This window comes from Haliotis rufescens, unplaced genomic scaffold, assembly GCF_023055435.1.
Source record: "Haliotis rufescens isolate VD_foot unplaced genomic scaffold, xgHalRufe1.0.p SCAF_2, whole genome shotgun sequence".
Lineage (NCBI taxonomy): Eukaryota > Metazoa > Mollusca > Gastropoda > Lepetellida > Haliotidae > Haliotis > Haliotis rufescens.
In genome coordinates, this window is record NW_025963890.1 from 47,250,253 (window position 1) to 47,269,448 (window position 19,196).

General features: G+C 41.2%; 1 protein-coding gene across 3 annotated transcripts in view; it reads right to left on the reverse strand.

Annotated features, from left to right (window-relative positions):
- Nucleotides 1–19,196, reverse strand: part of LOC124142211 (zinc finger protein GLIS3-like) — a 112,693-nt gene that overhangs the window by 56,461 nt on the left and 37,036 nt on the right. Inside the window, exon 1 of one of the 3 annotated variants that reach the window (XM_046510543.2) lies at nt 161–291. The exons of the other annotated variants lie outside the window; for them this stretch is intronic. The gene's annotated coding sequence lies outside the window, so the exon portion shown is untranslated. Of the gene's footprint in view, nt 1–160; nt 292–19,196 lie in introns of those variants that run through there. 3 annotated transcript variants of the gene reach the window in all.

Genomic DNA, 19,196 nt, shown 5'->3' on the forward strand with positions numbered 1-19,196 from the left:
CATGGGTTTTATTCACATTTTTGCCCGATGTCTTCTTGGTCTTTGCAGCATCAAAATGGTACACATCTATCCTTCACCTGTGCCACTTTTGGCTCTCCCCAATTAAGCTAAGAAGCCATGACACAACCATCATTCTGCACATCAATAAAACCCAACTCACTAACTCCATGTTGGATTACTTCATGGCTGCCTCTGTCATCTGGACTAAGTGCTGCCACAACACAGACCTCTCTCATGGTGTACCCTAAACTACCTGGTCTGACCTTGCCAGTGTAATGCAGGTAACATCTTAAACATTTGTATAAACACCTCAATCATGGCTAGTAGTAAAGGCAAACTAGGCCAACTGCCCTGTTGCCAATGCACAAGTGGTGATAAAGAAATTTGACTGAATTGGATCTTGAGCTCATGGTGACCTGGTTATTAATCAATGTTTGACATTCAGTATTTAGGGAACAGTTAGGACTTAAGATAGATCACAGGCCCTACTGCCATAGTTTGATAGCACACATCAAGGACAGGGTACCCACTTGTATTTGGCATGACTAGTCCCATATAGTAGAACACTAGGACCCAAGTGGTGTTATATTGTGACGGATGACAGTCTGCCCCAGTAGAACACTAGGACCCAATTGGTGTTATATTGTGACAGATGACAGTCTGCCCCAGTAGAACACTAGGACCCAATTGGTGTTATATTGTGACAGATGAAAGTCACCTCCAGTAGGACACTAGGACCCAATGGGTGTTCATATTGTCAGATGACAGTCTGCGCCAGTAGAACACTAGGGCCCAATTGGTGTTCATATTGTGACGGATGACAGTCTGCGCCAGTAGAACACTAGGACCCAATTGGTGTTCATATTGTCAGATGACAGTCACCTCCAGTGGAACATTAGGACCCAATTGGTGTTCATATTGTCAGATGAAAGTCTCCTCCAGTGGAACATTAGGACCCAATTGGTGTTCATATTGTCAGATGAAAGTCACCTCCAGTAGAACACTAGGACCCAATTGGTGTTCATAATGTCAGATGACAGTCACCTCCAGTGGAACATTAGGACCCAATTGGTGTTCATATTGTCAGATGAAAGTCACCTCCAGTAGAACACTAGGACCCAATTGATGTTCATAATGTCAGATGACAGTCACCTCCAGGAGGACACTAGGACCCAATTGGTGTTCATATTGTGACGGATGACAGTCGTCTCCAGTGGAACATTAGGAGCCAATTGGTGTTCATATTGTCAGATGACAGTCACCTCCAGGAGGACACTAGGACCCAATTGGTGTTCATATTGTCAGATGAAAGTCTCCTCCAGTGGAACATTAGGACCCAATTGGTGTTCATATTGTCAGATGACAGTCACCTCCAGTGGAACACTAGGACCCAGTTGGTGTTCATATTGTCAGATGAAAGTCACCTCCAGTGGAACATTAGGACCCAATTGGTGTTCATATTGTCAGATGACAGTCACCTCCAGTAGAACACTAGGGCCCAATTGTTGTTCATATTGTCAGATGAAAGTCACCTCCAGTGGAACATTAGGGCCCAATTGGTGTTCATATTGTCAGATGACAGTCACCTCCAGTGGAACATTAGGACCCAATTGGTGTTCATATTGTCAGATGACAGTCACCTCCAGTGGAACATTAGGGCCCAATTGGTGTTCATATTGTCAGATGACAGTCACCTCCAGTGGAACACTAGGGCCCAATTGTTGTTCATATTGTCAGATGAAAGTCACCTCCAGTGGAACACTAGGGCCCAATTGGTGTTCATATTGTCAGATGAAAGTCACCTCCAGTAGGACACGAGGACCCAATTGGTGTTCATATTGTCAGATGAAAGTCACCTCCAGTGGAACACTAGGACCCAATTGGTGTTCATATTGTCAGATGACAGTCACCTCCAGTGGAACATTAGGACCCAATTGGTGTTCATATTGTCAGATGAAAGTCACCTCCAGTGGAACATTAGGACCCAATTGGTGTTCATATTGTCAGATGAAAGTCACCTCCAGTGGAACATTAGGACCCAATTGGTGTTCATATTGTCAGATGACAGTCACCTCCAGTAGGACACTAGGACCCAATTGGTGTTTATATTGTCAGATGACAGTCACCTCCAGTGGAACATTAGGACCAAATTGGTGTTCATATTGTCAGATGACAGTCACCTCCAGTGGAACACTAGGGCCCAATTGGTGTTCATATTGTCAGATGACAGTCACCTCCAGTGGAACATTAGGACCCAATTGGTGTTCATTTTGTCAGATGAAAGTCACCTCCAGTGGAACATTAGGACCCAATTGGTGTTCATATTGTCAGATGACAGTCACCTCCAGTGGAACACTAGGGCCCAATTGGTGTTCATATTGTCAGATGACAGTCACCTCCAGTGGAACATTAGGACCCAATTGGTGTTCATAATGTCAGATGACAGTCACCTCCAGTGGAACACTAGGGCCCAATTGGTGTTCATATTGTCAGATGAAAGTCACCTCCAGTGGAACATTAGGACCCAATTGGTGTTCATATTGTCAGATGACAGTCACCTCCAGTGGAACATTAGGACCCAATTGGTGTTCATATTGTCAGATGAAAGTAACCTCCAGTGGAACATTAGGACCCAATTGGTGTTATATTGTCAGATGACAGTCACCTCCAGAAGGACACTAGGACCCAATTGGTGTTCATATTGTCAGATGACAGTCACCTCCAGTGGAACATTAGGACCCAATTGGTGTTCATATTGTCAGATGACAGTCACCTCCAGTGGAACACTAGGGCCCAATTGTTGCTGTTCATGTTGTCAGATGACAGTCACCTCCAGTGGAACATTAGGACCCAATTGGTGTTCATATTGTGACAGATGACAGTCACCTCCAGTGGAACACTAGGACCCAATTGGTGTTCATATTGTGACGGATGACAGTCATCTCCAGTAGGACACTAGGGCCCAATTGGTGTTCATATTGTGACAGATGACAGTCACCTCCAGTGGAACACTAGGACCCAATTGGTGTTCATATTGTGACGGATGACAGTCATCTCCAGTAGGACACTAGGGCCCAATTGGTGTTCATATTGTCAGATGACAGTCACCTCCAGTGGAACACTAGGACCCAATTGGTGTTCATATTGTGACGGATGACAGTCATCTCCAGTAGGACATTAGGGCCCAATTGGTGTTCATATTGTCAGATGACAGTCACCTCCAGTGGAACACTAGGGCCCAATTGTTGCTGTTCACATGACAGAGCTCCAAAGTCTCAGTCTCTGTTAAAGTATACTGGTTACGGTATATATGGGTTAGGGTGGCTGTATAATGTCTGCCTGGGACACTAGCACCAAAAAGCATCAAGTCAAGTTAAATGTTTGGACTCTTCCACCAATCAGTATCTAGGACAAAGTAAATATAGGGCACCTGCTGCCACAACCTGGTTCATGGACAGCCTGGGGCACCTGCTGGAGACTTCCACCACTTATTTCCTCTGAGGAGAGGGTATTGATCTCCCCATCCACTATGATCAATTTGATAATGTCAGATATTAATTGATTCCTTCTGAAGGCGAGGAAAATCATATTATCTCAAGTTCACTTTAAAGGTCAAGAAGCTTGCACTCAAAATGTAATCATATAAAATTAATATTTCATTATTTTCAGAAAGATGAATGACTTATGCAGGCAGAATCAAATGAATGACATTTTGGCCAAAGGTGTAGATCAAGAGATTCTTCGTCCTTTGGGTTGCAGCTAGGTGCAGACATGTTTGACCTAGTTAACCATCTGTGCTCCAGTTAACTGATTGCTGACACATTCTAACAAGCAGCATGAAATATCTACATTACCCAATCCTGTTGGAAACACTTAAATATCTTCAGCCTGCAACATTAATATATCCTTTGTTAATATAAACAATACTAACACGTACTGTCAACAACATTTGCATGTCCTTAAAGACATTCACATGTTGGATGGTTGGTTGGCTTGTTGTTTTACGCTGCACTCAGCAATATTCCAGCTAATGACGGCTGTCTGTAAATAATTGAGTCTGGACCAGACAATCCAATGATTGACACCATGAGCATCGATCCACGCAATCGGGATTGATGACATGCTTCAACCAAGTCAGCGAGCCTGACTACCTTATTCCGTTAGTCGCCTCTTACGATAAGCATAGTCGCCTTTTACACATGTCCTCAGTCGACAAAATTAACATGTCCTCTGTATATAGTATAGAACACAATGTCTCTTCAAACAAGAGTCATCAGGAGATGACATATCCGCCCGATCAGGTGCAAATTGGAAATCGAAGTTTGGTTGATTGCCATTGGATACCTTCAGTTCAGTTAAGATTTCAGTGAAGATATTTTCAATATCCAAAGTCACCAAAAGGCAGCAGTTCACCACCAGACTGATCTGAATAGCAAGTTTCATCCAGAAATAGTCAACGTTATTTTTACTTCTGCTCCGGAAGTGAGTTCTACTCACTGTTTCAGTGAAATTCAACTTGTCATCATGAAAACAAACAAAATTATAAAAACATTGAACATCCCAAATCATCAAATGGCACCAGTTCACCACTATACTGATCTGTACAGCAAGTTTCATCAAGAAATAGTCAACAGTTTTGGAATTCTGCTCTGGAAATGGAAAACGGATGGAGGACAAATTGGGGGATAATAGGGCGTGGTGATGTAGCCTAGTGATTGCAATGTTTGCTTTCCATGCCAAGGTAAGATTCCTGGACATGCCGGGAACAGTTTGGGAATACTATTAATGTTGTTCTCTGCTGTGATATTGATGGCACATTGACGTAAAACCATACTCACTCATTCTTCTTTTTATGAAAAATTACTTACAAGCAGTTCTGATTGTCAGTATTTTTACATCTATTGACTCTAACCAATGTCTAGTAATGTATCTCAATCTTAACACCAAACCGACATACAGCAGATACTTCGTCCAATCATAACACTCCAACTACCAACTACCGACACTCCTACTATAAACAGTAAATAGGTGGTGTGGAACCAACAAAGACACAGGCAATTAACTCTGATGTATTTATTGCCTGCTAAAATGATAATGCCTAGTGTCATGTCCAGCCATTCTTTCAAGTCGTTAAAATCCATCTTTGATGGTATATTAAATTTTAACAGCGCGGACATCCTCCACCTGTAAGTATCAGTGGCTGATGACACATCACATTCTATTTTATAGTCAATGGGCACGTCATTCCAGCTCAACTGTAGGTCCAAGAATCTCACTGTTAGGTCATTCCAAATAGCTCACTGAAGTGATCCATGAATATATCAGACTCTGCAGCAACCACTACCTCACCGTACATGCCATTCTGTGTACCCTACAACACCACAGAACTACACAACTCTGCCCCAACAACTGCCTCACCGTACATGCCATTCTGTGTACCCTACAACACCACAGAACTACACAACTCTGCCCCAACAACTGCCTCACCGTACATGCCATTCTGTGTACCCTACAACACCACAGAACTATACAACTCTGCCCCAACAACTGCCTCACCGTACTTGCCATTCTGTGTACCCTACAACACCACAGAACTACACAACTCTGCCCCAACAACTGCCTCACCGTACTTGCCATTCTGTGTACCCTACAACACCACAGAACTACACAACTCTGCCCCAACAACTGCCTCACCGTACTTGCCATTCTGTGTACCCTACAACACCACAGAACTACACAACTCTGCCCCAACAACTGCCTCACCGTACTTGCCATTCTGTGTACCCTACAACACCACAGAACTACACAACTCTGCCCCAACAACTGCCTCACAGTACATGCCATTCTGTGTACCCTACAACACCACAGAACTACACAACTCTGCCCCAACAACTGCCTCACAGTACATACCATTCTGTGTACCCTACAACACCACAGAACTACACAACTCTTCCCCAACAACTGCCTCACCGTACTTGCCATTCTGTGTACCCTACAACACCACAGAACTACACAACTCTGCCCCAACAACTGCCTCACTGTACTTGCTATTCTGTGTACCCTACAACACCACAGATCTACACAACAGGTATGCCATGCAAAGAGCATAAAGTTACTCCAGTACCCGACAACTGCCTCTCAGGAAGTGTCATGTCAAGGGTACATAGTTCAGTACTAACCACTACACATAAACCAAAACCTGAGACAAACACACAGCCAAATAATAATTTGAATTATTTCCTAAGAACATTTTCAATAATCATGTTCAAGTTCTGTGTACGATGTTTATTTTTTCTTCTATATATTGGAATATTGTTTGAGTCCCAAGAGTACTGATGTACAAGTCCCAAGAGTACTGATGTACAAGTCCCTAGAGTACTGATGTACAAGTCCCTAGAGTACTGATGTACAAGTCCCTAGAGTACTGATGTACAAGTCCCTAGAGTACTGATGTACTAGTCCCAAGAGTACTGATGTACATGTCCCTAGAGTACTGATGTACAAGTCCCAAGAGTACTGATGTACAACTCCCAAGAGTACTGATGTACAAGTCCCTAGAGTACTGATGTACAAGTCCCTAGAGTACTGATGTACAAGTCCCTAGAGTACTGATGTACAAGTCCCTAGAGTACTGATGTACAAGTCCCAAGAGTACTGATGTACAAATCCCAAGAGTACTGATGTACAAATCCCTAGAGTACTGATGTACAAGTCCCTAGAGTACTGATGTACAAGTCCCTAGAGTACTGATGTACAAGTCCCTAGAGTACTGATGTACAAGTCCCTAGAGTACTGATCCATGTGTATCGGACCTTGCAACCTCCCAAGTGTTTGGTTTACCAGATGACCTGATCCACACATCCAATCACAAGGTTCAGTGTTTTCACCCAGTCATGCCCTGTGGGTAGAGCGTGAGTCTCACCCTGTTGGTAGAGCGTGTCACGCCCTGTGGGTAGAGTGTGAGTCTCACCCAGTGGGTAGGGCATGAGTCACGCCCTGTGGGTAGAGTGTCTCACCCTGTGGGTAGAGCGCGAGTCTCACCCTGTGGATAGGGTGTGAGTTTCACCCTGTGTGTGCGTGACGTGAGTGACACCCATGTGTCCTGCAATCACTGTGTTCATATGAGGCTTAACATAGTTATAGTGTCTGATAGTCTTGCACAGCTTTCTTGAATACCCTACGAAATTTGATCTGGATCTATTATCAATAGCATAAGTGATTGGCATGGTTAGGTTTGGGATTAAGATATTAGTAGACATGGTAAAACATACACATATGTGATAAATTGTCAGAGGGTGTGAGGCACATTAGGCCTTAGTATCAGTTGGATGTTTGCATCTATCAGGAAGGATTTAAATACCGCAACAAATATCAAAATATGATATAAATAGCACTCTGATATATCCAATTTTTAAAACAAGGTCTACATTATTTTTGTCATGTTTGTGGGTTATTTAGACGTATTTTGTCGGTGTATTTCAATGTTTTAACATAATTTCTGATAATCTCTTAACCAATAAAGTCATGTGTTATGGGCCGATCATTTGTATTACATTAAGCAGAAATAAACGCATTAAGAACATGAAGAAGGTGAGAGCAGTTCATATGAGGTAGTGATAATTACTCGGCTCATTATTCATTTCAAGTTCATCTCTTCATGCACCTGTCTGGACTATCAGAGTTCTGGACAGATCGGGAGGTATCACATGTATACATTCTCATGCTATGTAACAGAAAAATAATGTGTTCCTGTATGTTACTGTTCTATTTCACACACGGCCAAACCAATTCATTTTCTTGTTTTACAGAGTTCTTGTCAATATACCAAGAGGCAGGAGTGAAAAAAAATATAAAAGTGTTATCAGGGTGGATTTACTGAAAAACATACGAAACCCTTAGAAATGAGTTTAACTTTTTAAAATGTTTAAAATCATGCCTAAAATAACAAAGCTGTCCTGCTCTACCAGTCTACAGATAACGTAAATTTTATTTACCTCAATCAAATTCTAAACCTTTTGAAACATCATGAAAAACAGGTCAAAACTTGAAATAGGAAAAAATATCATTTATCCACAAAATAGACATATTGACAAGTTCCACATGAAAAAACGGCAAAGTAGCTGTCCAAAAGGACATTTTCAATATTGGTAATCGACAACTAGGATCATCATCTGATGTGAATATGTCAGACACAAATTTGTCTTCATCATGGATTTGAAACCCGCTAACCCAAATCAGCACCAAACGATTGGCTGGGTACAGGAAGTTGAAACAGTTTTTGTTTCTGGCGAAAATACATCAGTAGATACTTCCTACACATGAACTTTATCTAAACTTCCCAACTTGTGACACTGCAGTATAACACACTGCAACCTTGTGAGGGTCCTCCTACTCCATAGCAGATAAGTTAAGATTGATTTAAAACACTTTCCCCACGTCCTAAGTCAATCAACCACTCCAAAATGACGGACACCTGCTACAAGGGTAGCTTTCTGCTTGTTCCTTGTCTGTTATGGTGTGCAAGACTCACACCTAGCTTTAGTCTTGTACACGCAGTAAATCAGACACATCTCAGTCAAGATGGCCGCCTGTCCAGCTTGTCAGGAATACACACTCCATGTCCCTCAGTCTGAGGAGTGAGCAAGTGCATGTTGTTTATACACCAGTCAGCAATAGTAGCGCTATCACAGGATCATGTCAGCAACTGTGGAACAGACAATCCAGTATGTCAACTATACAAGCAGCAGTCTTTATCAGTGTACCTTCATGTACAGGCTGTCATCCTGTCATGCAGGAAGATGTTTGTGAGTACCAACCCCAGAATTGCCCTGGTTCTAATCCTTGGTGTCAACCCTGGTTCTACTCGTTGGTGTCAACCCTGGTTCTAACTCTTGGTGTCAACCCTAGGTCTAAGCCTTGGTGTCAGCCCTGGTTCTAATCCTTGGTGTCAACCCTGGTTCTACTCGTTGGTGTCAACCCTGGTTCTAACTCTTGGTGTCAACCCTAGGTCTAATCCTTGGTGTCAACCCTAGGTCTAATCCTTGGTGTCAGCCCTGGTTCTAATCCTTGGTGTCAGCCCTGGTTCTAATCCTTGGGGTCAACCCTAGGTCTAATCCTTGGTTTCAGCCCTGGTTCTAAGCCTTGGTGTCAGGCCTGTTCTAAGCCTTGGTGTCAGCCCTGGTTCTAACCAGCACACAACTACCAAAAACAGCCATTGTTGCATTTTGGCACTTCACGTTGAGCGGCATGCAGTCTGATATTTTCTTTATAATGTTATCCTTTTTCACCTCTTCACAGTGCCTTATGGTAAAACAATTCAGAAGCCTTAAGGATAAAGTATTGTTCAGCCAAACTCACTCACTCTGGAAAAACACTTGTACAAGAGCATACAATCAACCTGGTCAGTCATTGATGCTCATACTCAGCAACCACTGTGGAACCTCATCAGAATCCTAACTGCTACTATGGTCTCACCTTGTTTCTTCTTCAACTTGAAGAAACTCAGTTCACATCAAAAGTCCCCAGTGTTCCAGTTTACAAGGTTTTGCAGCGTTTGAATATTTAGCCAACTCTACTTATGACAATTCTAAGGGACCTTTCAAACACATTGTTATATGTGAAAATTATTTTTAAAAATAAAACCTCTGTGATTGTAGAATCGGCTTTGTTATTGCCCATATTTTCATGAAAAACTTACATTCAAATTGCATCAAGTTTAATGTATACAAGTTTCCACTTACCAAGAATTTAATTAAAATAAATACTTATGAACCAGAAAAATTCATTGAAATTATTATTGTTTGATAGAATAGAATTGACCAGTCCTTATCTGAATAATTTTGGAGATTTTGGTGATTTTTCTGTTTTCCTAAATCTCAATGTTTACATTCAGAACATGTTTTGTGGCTAATTTATTTCTTTTACAATCAAGTACACCTGTCCACTTACCCTTTCAGTGAAAATGGTGATGATCCTATGGAAGCACGCACCTCCAGCAGACAGGTGATCATGCCGTGATGGCAATCAGTCGCAGCCAATCATGCGTGCAACTCAAGAGACAATAATTACCAGGATCCCTTTCAGTGGCAATAACAACCACTTTCACTGGTGTCAACAGAATATGCATGACTTGCAGGATTGCTCCGAAAACAGAGATCATGTGGACGATTCCAATCAGGCCAAAAACTCACGATAATCACTTGTTGTCATGAACATTCCACACACAATATACCCCGTTTAAAAAACATCTCCAGTAATTACGCCCCTCATCTGTCTGCTATTGGCCATGTCCCAGAAGACAGGGGTGTTAAATGTCTGTATTACCGTCACATCTGTCATTCACCAATGTCTCTTTACAAGTCCTTATCAATGGAAAACAAAAGCTACATAATAGGCTGATAACCAACACGACAGAATATATGTAGTCAGTTTATAGACCTGATGATCCAAAGAATGCTTTTGATGTATTGGGGAACTTTAGCACGCTACCAAGGCAAAGGGGCTAGCATTGCAAGTAGGCATGACAATCTGCCAGAACATACACTGTACTCTGTGTCTAGTGTAGCTCTTCAGACAATGGAGGGGTATTAACTTGAGTGATCAGGGTAGGAAACTATTACCTATTCTTCGCTTCAATGGCCTCTGACACAACATGCAATTTGTTAAACCCGTACAAGTCAAAAGAGTTTAAGTCTGACCTGGGCTCCATGCCAAAAAGTACTGGGAAAGTACAACACAACAAATGTACAAATGTACCCATCGTTGTTCAATCAGAACTGAACTTACAAACATTCACAGGATTACTGGGGGGAAAATGTGTACCTGGGAAATAACTGAGATATTTGGGGTCATGAGAGACTAAGCCTGTCGTTATGATATATCATGATATACCCTACAGCTGGAACTGATACTCAATGATATCATCAGCGAAATAGTAGATATATGCTATTTCATGAGTCATTTTAAACTGATTATATTTTGTCATTGAGATAAACATTCACATTACATGTTTCTAACTTGATAACACTGCTTATGCCTAAAACATAATTTAGTGTTCAGATAAATATTAATTCAAATAAAATGAATTAGCATTGTTTTAGTTTAAGTGTGGTACTTTCTATACCAAAATATCTTTAAAATAAGTTTTACCTGAAATCTCCATAAACATACTGCATCACTTAGTCTTAAATTCATGTAAGAAATACCTTGGAATTATTATCGATACAAGCTCTGTTAATAACTACAATTATTTTTCCACAACTTTTAATGGAAAATCCAAAACATGCATATAACAAAACAAAACATATCACAAAACAGATTTCTATTTTATCAACATAAAACAGAACTATTTTTTATTGTAAAAGAGATAATAAACAGGATAATAAAAAATCCAGCCCTGAAGCCACATAGTTTCAAAGACCTCTGACAGAGCAGAGTAAATCTGTCAAGGTTCATATAAGTCACCAGGGCGCCCTGAGGCGAGACAACATAATATTCTCATCACAACCAAAGGTTAATATCCTGTCCAAACAATCAAACATGATAGCATGTGGATGCTATATTTAATAAGAACATAAGCATTGCCATCAAAGTGATCAGAAATCACACAATTAAGAGTTAAGATATCTAATCCAGCCTACAAAGCCACAGAATATCCTGAAGGAACGACTAGTCATATAAGGCATTTTGTGGTGATGTAAACATAGCACTGTGTCCGTGCCCAGCTGAGGCTGTGACTGACAGGCTAATAACCTTGTATTACCCTGGTTAGATCGTCAATACGAAGGACAATACAACAGGTTTGGATGGTCAGCTGGCCGGTCACTCACCCCAGACAACTGCTCACACAGAGACGACAAGGCCTTGGTGCATAGTAGCTATGAAGAATTGCACAATCTTATTAGTCCAGACCTTGGGAAATGACATGTCCCTATTGTTTCCCCGAATATGACATCAATCAACAATTTATACATCCATGAAGAAAAATTGAAATATTTTTGTTTGAGAAGGAAACACCTGTCATCACTTAATTCATGCAAAGTAAAACGTCTTCCCAAGAATAAAGTCTTGATGTTTACAAAAGCCCAAAATAGCTAAGGCACCCACTATACTGACATGCATGGGTGCAATGTGGGAATGTTGAAAGGATTCCAAGTAATGCTCTCAAAACAGTCAAAAACATAGTTGTCTTTATCTCCAAAAATCAAAATATAATTTAAGACAATGTAACTGGGTACGCTCCCTATTGGCACCATGGGATTTGAACCACGGACCTTCTGATCAAAGGTCGTCAGATGCATTGTCCACATGACCAAAGAGGTTAACCCCTTCAGCAAGCTGACAAGGTAAGGATGTCATCTGTGGGACGACTCCACGTCCTGCTACATAAGGACTTGTTTTGATGGGGTCAAGGAATTAACAAGATTTCCCTGTATTAGCAGTTCAATCTATGATCAGTGTTCCTGTACAACAAGGATTTATCTAGGATCTCAAATTATTGCCCTTGGCAGAGAAATTTGGGATTTTAATTTTTTCTCTCCAAAATTAGGATTTTCCAGAAAAAATGTTTTTTTTAAATTGGTGAATATTTTAACATTGCACTCAGTTCAATACTGAAAAACTAAGCATCAATGCCTCCTTAATCCTCATAATTGGTCCTGTTATCAGTGAAACACAAGACCTCTCTACAAACATTGGTTATTGATGGTCATAACTATAACAACATCAATTGAGGAATTTTCAATTCCAATTTGGGAACTTGTAGTGATATTGGCTGCAACCTTAGAGTAGAATACTGACCCCTGAGCAGGGTCTAGCTGAACAGCAAATATAATAGCATGAAAATTATAACTGCGTAGTGATTCATTTTGCCCATTATTGGTGACCATCCTACACATATGAGAAGATGAAACAGCGCAATGTACTGGACTATGATAATGACAATACTGACCCCCCACATCTGCTGCTGATCTTCAAACACATCCTACCACATTCACTTATCAACATTGTCATCCATTTACCCATCCAAACTAGTCATCTATCCTGAACCACTAGTTCATAAACCCTCTCTCACTTCCCAACCAACACACTCTCTCTCACTCACCAAACAACCCACTCTCTCACTCCCCAACCAACCCACCTTCTCTCACTCACCAACCAACCCATCCTCTCTCACTCGCCAACCAACCCACTCTCTCACTCACCAAACAACCCACTCTCTCACTCCCCAAACAACCCACCCTCTCTAACTCACCAACCAACCCATCCTCTCACTCCCCAAACACCCCACCCTCGCACACTTACCAACCAACCCACTCTCTCTCAAATACCAACCAACCCACCCTCTCTCACTCACCAACCCACTCTCTCTCACTCAGCAAACAACCCACTCTCTCACTCCCCAACCAACCAACCCTCTCTCACTCACCAACCAACCCACCCTCTCTCACTCACCAACCAACCCACTCTCACTCACTCCCCAAACCCACCCTCTATCACTCACCAACCAACCCACTCTCACTCACTCCCCAAACAACCCACTCTCACTCACTCCCCAAACAACCCACCCTCTATCACTCACCAACCAACCCACTCTCACTCACTCCCCAAACAACCCACTCTCTCTCTCACCAAATAACCCACTCTCTCTCACTCACCAACCAACCCACTCTCTCTCTCACCAAACAACCCACCTTCTCTCACTCACCAAACAACCCACTCTTTCTCACTCACCAAATACCCCACCCTCTCTCACTTACCAACCAACCCACTCTCTCTCACTCACCAACCAACCCACTCTCTCTCTCTCACCAAATAACCCACTCTCTCTCACTCACCAAATAAACCACCCTCTCTCACTCACCAAACAACCCACTCTCTCTCACTTCCCAAATAATCCACACTCTCTCTCACCAAACAACCCACTCTCTCTCTCACTCACAAGACAAACCCGCTCTGTCTCACTCACCAAACAACCCACTCTGTCTCACTCACCAAACGACCCACTCTCTCTCACTCCCCAAATAACCCACTCTCTCTCTCCAGCTAGTCTCGCTCACATCCAGCTAGTCTCGGTCACATCCAGCTAGTCTCGGTCACATCCAGTTAGTCTCGGTCACATCCAGCTAGTCTCGCTCACATCCAGCTAGTCTCGGTCACATCCAGCTAGTCTCGCTCACATCCAGTTAGTCTTGGTCACATCCAGTTAGTCTCAGTCACATCCAGCTAGTCTCACTCACATCCAGCTAGTCTCGGTCACATCCAGTTAGTCTCAGTCACATCCAGCTAGTCTCAGTCACATCCAGCTAGTCTCAGTCACATCCAGCTAGTCTCAGTCACATCCAGCTAGTCTCAGTCACATCCAGCTAGTCTTATCAGTCTATCCAACTACCTATCTTGTCTACATGTTTGTGCATCCTGGAATTGTAATGTCAGGAAGTAGAACAGATGCCACAGATCTGTGTCAGCCTGCTCACTCCTCTTCATTTGTCTCACAGTCCTAGTAGTGCCATTTCTACGCTTAAAGCAGTTCAAGTGAAAGATGAACTGACAAATGGTTTCAGGAATGAAAAACAAATCCTGTAACAATACTGTTTGGATCTTTACCTTTATGAAGAAATTGTAAATTTCAAATCAATACAATACCATACTACTGACACAAGAGGCTCAGCTTCAAATAGTTTACATATGTTGGGACCGCCTTCGTGGTCTAATGGTAGAGCGTCTGCCCGGAGAGCAGAAGGTCCAGGGTTCGATCCCTGGCAGCGTCATACCAAAAGACGTTAAAAGATGGTACTTGTTGTTGCCCTGTCTGGCACTCAGCATTAAGGCGCTAAAACAAGGACTGGTCAGCTTGGAGTCAGTATACTGTGTCTGAGTGGGGTATTCATGTTAAACTGCAGCATGGTATCTCAGTGTGCTAGCACTATAAATCGGCATAAGTCCGGACTAGTACAAGCAGCCACACAAACACACACACACGTACATGCACGTCGCTATATAAGTGCAATTATCTTGGACGCAACGTTAAACCCCATTTCACCTCACCTTACATATGTTGGGAGTCAAACCTAGACCTCATCAACCACATCAACCACAGGGCTACCACTAACAACTTGGCAGTCAGACAGATCCATCCATTAATGGCATTACATTTGTTGTACTCACAGCTTTGTTTCCCTCCAATGGGAAAATGGAGGCTTAGAGGAATACAAAACAGTTTCCTGAGACTGAATACCTTGTGAAAAAACAACAGTGATTACAGTTGAAAAATGTGCATTCCCTGCTTACAGGATATTTCAGGGGCAAAAGATATTTGCTAATTAAGATTGAGAACAAAGACACGAGAGATGAACCAAATTACTGTGGTCTTACGACTGCATAGTTTTACTTTGTTTGTTCACTGCAGACCTATTAAGATTCTCACTCTAGATAGAGGCTCTTTCAGGAAACGAACTACTTATTTTCTTGTAAATTTGGCAAATAAGTTGTCAAGACCTTGAGTCATAGACAGCAAAACATTAACTGAGTTTTAATATTAATCTTCTTTCCATCACTGAGCGTTAGGTGGAGAATGTATTGTTTATTATTACTGAATAATGAATATTCTATTCACCTTGAGATAGAAAGATGTTGTACTTCCACCCATGATAAATGTCTTTCTCCTATTCTATAATGATAAAGTGCCTCATAAGATGTGACTTCTATGGCAGTATCAAGGGGGTGGGTTAAGCTAGTATCCAGACATCGTACTTGGTCAGGGTCCCTCTACAGACAGGGACTACTGTGTGACTTAGTTTCAATTTCCTTTCAATATATGCCGACCTGTGAAGATCCGGGTTAGAATGGGTCTTCAGCAACCCATGCTTGCCCATGAGGTGACTTTGATTGTAGTAAGAGGCGACCTAGGGATCAGGTGGTCAGGCTCGCCGACTTGGTTGATGCATGTTATCGTATCCCAGTTGCGTAGATCGATACGCATGATGTCAATCACTGGATTGTCTGGTCCAGACTTGATTACTTACAGACCTCTGCCATATTGCTTGAATATTGCTGAGTGGGGCGTTAAACAACAAACAAACAAACAAACAAACAAACAAACAAACAAACAAACAAACAAAAACTCCACTGCCTCATGAGTGGTCAATGACCTGACAGCTGTACAAGCTCCTGTTGGTGATGGGTTTGAATCCCTGATTATACCTACGATGGAGCCTAATATATCAGCAGCTTGCAGCACTAGGCATCAGATGAACCATCTGATGCCTATGTCAATATAGCCTTTGCTTCAACATTGTTTAATGGCACACTCTACAATATCCTAGTGAGATCAGGCCTGCAAATAAGTCTGGACCAGATAAACCAGTGATTGATGATATGAGCAACTTCACACACCATCTGGGTATGCCGACAGCCAAGTATGACAATGCATTCATCTAGTTTCCTCTTATGGCAAGCCTAGGTTGCTGGGGACCTAGTCTAACCTGGAACGCTGACAGGGCCTGGAAAACTGAGCTGACACACAATGATATAACTGAAATGCTGTTCACAGCAGTTAAAGTCACTCACTCATACACTCTGACACATCATCACTACTTAACTACAGGGTTTTCGTATTTCCTATCTTGTCATCTCAATGCATAGTATCCTCATCCATCTTCACTCATGTTTCAACACAAACAATAATGTTTATAAACATGTTGAGTTATATTTTCTGTTGTTTCTGTTGAAGTAAATACAGTCAAGCTTATTCACCAGAGGTGATATGAAATGGGGTTTATTGCACTTATATAGCGACGTGCATGCACGTGTATGTGTGTGTGTGTGGCTGCTTGTACTAGTCCAGACTGATGCCGATTTATAGTGCTAGCCCACTGAGATACCATGCTGCAGTTTAACATGAATACCCCATTCAGACACAGTATACTGACTCCGAGCCGACCAGTCCTTGTTTTAGCCCCTTAATGCCGAGCGCCAGACAGGGTAACAACAAGTACCACCTTTTAACGTCTTTTGGTATGACGCGGCTGGGAATCGAACCCCGCACCTTCTGCTCTCCGGGTGGATGCTCTACCATTAGACCACAGAGGCAGTCTTACTAACCCTGCTAACCAGTGATGTAGAGACTGTTTAGACTGTGTTCACAGTACCAGGAACTACAGAATGTGTGTCACTGTCAGCCTGCTCTCCTACCACTACTATCATGTTCATTTCAACAAGTTATAACAGTATTTAAAGTAATTTATTTGCATCGATAAATTAGTTTTTGAATAAAACATTTTACTTATTTCTGGTCAGCAGAATTAAAAAAACACTGCTTTTCATTTATTATATGTTTTTCACATTCAATTCATTAATAAAGCTCTCAAGACAGTCTGGCCCTAGCTCAGTGTACATTGTGAGACATTTTCACACTGGGTCAATGGCATCAACCTGCTTCGTCTAATTTTCAAAAACAAGTAAACAGTAGCAATAAGAAAACCCAGGTATAGTCAGGGATGAGTGACTTTGCTGGTTAGACAAAGTAGGCATATTGATCAAGCCATTTTACTGTTAACAGATGCACAGGATTGAAACAAAAAGACATTTATACATGTTGTATTTTATTGCATCATTCGCAAACAGGTTGTAAACAAATACTATGCAGCACTTATAACCACAAGCAGAATTATATAATAAACAATCATTGTGTCAGTGTCTGTCCATTTGGCCATGGGTACTGGGGTAAGTTAGAGTAAACGTACTACCTTGTAAGTCTTTTATAGGCATTTAGAATGCCTTGGACAGTATTTCAGTAAATAATGACATGTCAGATTAATGTAAGAACATCCAATTACAGCTTGCGTTGTGTGGAATGATGCTATTCATAAAGTGTGTTAAAAATGATTTAATAACAGTTTTATGTACACATCGTATTAGCTTTCCAGTGCATCAAAATGAAAGAAGAACGTTTTAGGCCATTGGCACAATTAAGTTTTGTGATGCATCACTTTCACAACGAAACATGATAGATTACTGACGTCTAGCTAAAAGTGAAACAGGTAAGACATAAAGAAACTTTCGAAATTTCAAACACATGGCTGACATTTTGTTTAAACTGAATAGATAAATGTATGATTTCCTTCTTAAATTGGGACTGACTTTTTGAAAAGAAAATGGAAGAGATACCCGACTTCTGTACTTCATCATTTTTTACAATTTTTTTTCTAAATATTTTTAGACATTTTTCAAAAGTATACCAGTAATTAGTTTTGAAATTTTTTAAATGATAATGCCAGTGGTATATTAAGATAAACGGCAAGGATTTCCGTTATTGTCCTGCGTCACACATATTCCTATCTCCCACTATCTGGGGATTCCTGATTGACTTGGCAAACAATCACAAGATTGACATTTCCGCAACGCAGGCCTATGGCCCCATGAAATAATACTCACAATGTTTAAACTTTTATCAACTCAGTGTTCCTATCAAATAATGACATCGCATTATCAACAACAAAACACAATACACAGATCGTTGGCATTATCAAATGAATGAATATTTCATCAAGTATATTTACCTTCACATTATTCAGAGATTACGTGAGTGTGCATCTTTTATTAATGAAACTGTGTCCCGCTCAGATGTAGCCATTTGTTAGTGAGTGAGTATGTTTTTACAATGCTTTTAGCAATATTCCAGCAATATCACCACCAGAAATTGGCTTCACACATAGCCATTTGTTAATCATATAGCTCAGCAAGGCTGTAAAGTTGAAGGAGATTGACGCTATTTAATCAGGTGTAACATTTGCAATGTGAAACAGACACCACATTAACTGTATACACTAACTAAGAAATATTTAAACCTACTTGAAATTAGATGTCTGTTCAGTTGAGATGTAAAGTAGTGGATTTATTTAATGTTTATTTATTCGCTCCACCCAAGATATATGTAAACATCTTCCTTTGACATCAGAAGTAGCACACAATAATTTCTTATGGAAATACATAAATTGCTCAAAATGTAAACACTCTCATATCGGATGATTTCACGATGCATTTGTTTACATTATTGTGACATTGGGAAAATATAATCTGTGGGAGTTTAGATAAATTATTTAATTGTCATTTTTTGCTTTTGTATTGGAAACTTTTCAAGAGAGTGGAATTTGAACATTACCGATAATCATCATTTGAACCTACACCGACCACCACCT